The sequence below is a fragment of the Macaca fascicularis genome, chromosome 7 (genome assembly GCF_037993035.2).
Source record: "Macaca fascicularis isolate 582-1 chromosome 7, T2T-MFA8v1.1".
NCBI classification, from domain to species: Eukaryota; Metazoa; Chordata; class Mammalia; order Primates; family Cercopithecidae; genus Macaca; species Macaca fascicularis.
This window is the reverse complement of record NC_088381.1, coordinates 151,336,647-151,337,668: the sequence shown is the minus strand read 5'-3', so window position 1 is coordinate 151,337,668 and position 1,022 is coordinate 151,336,647. Positions and strand designations below refer to the sequence as shown.

Sequence of the window (1,022 nt, the reverse complement as noted above, 5' to 3'; positions counted from 1 at the left end):
AGTCTCGCTCTGTCGCCCAGACTGGAGTGCAGTGGCGCGATCTCGGCTCACTGCAAGCTCCGCCTCCCGGGTTCACGCCATTCTCCTGCCTCAGCCTCCGGAGTAGCTGGGACTACAGGCGCCCGCCACCACGCCCGGCTAATTTCTTTTTGTATTTTTAGTAGAGACGGGGTTTCACCGTGTTAGCCAGGATGGTCTCGATCTCCTGACCTCGTGATCCGCCCGCCTCGGCCTCCCAAAGTGCTGGGATTACAGGCTTGAGCCACCGCGCCCGGCCAAAAAATATGGAACGCTTCACGAATTTGCGTGTCATCCTTGCGCAGGGGCCATGCTAATCTTCTCTGTATCGTTCCAATTTTAGTATATGTGCTGCCGAAGCGAGCACTAGCATAGAGATATGATCAAGAAAACGATATGGTCATGGAAAGTTGCCACAAGGATATGAAGATTTGCTGAAACAGGAATGAAGATCACTAATTCTTCTTGGATACATACATAAAAACCTTGTATCTACAAGGTAAATTAATTTTTGCTTTCTTCAGAATGAGAATCTGAAATCTGGCACATTTGGGTAGGGTAAACTAATAATCAAATCTCCTGGGGATAGTTAGACATCCTACTTTCGTCAACTCAACTGATTCATAGCTTAAACATATATAAAGAAGGAAAGAGTTCCAAATTTTGTTTATTATCATTTAGAAACTATATCTTTTGAGAACCAACATAGGGAAAGAGCAGAATTAAAGAAAAAAAATAAACAAAGAATTTAAAATATAGAATCAGAATTGTGAAACTTTTAATGCAATATTTTAGTTTAATATCAGTTATTTTCATAATGTGGATCAACATTAAATTTTCCTAATCTCCTCCTTTATTCCATCTTATCCATGTGTGTACCATTTCACCTCTTTCCCTACTGCTTGTGAAGAAAAAATATACTTCTCACTGTTCAGGATAAATTTAACCTGCCAGCATTTATCTCATTTGACCTACTTCCTTTGAAACTAGATTTATCTTTTATT

General features: G+C 40.5%; 1 non-coding gene across 1 annotated transcript; it reads right to left on the bottom strand.

The window, feature by feature from the left end:
* Positions 1-278: 278 nt before the first annotated feature.
* On the bottom strand, positions 279-385 carry LOC135964480 (U6 spliceosomal RNA). The gene has a single exon (XR_010576985.1). It is a non-coding gene; the product is annotated as a U6 spliceosomal RNA (small nuclear RNA).
* Positions 386-1,022: the final 637 nt, after the last annotated feature.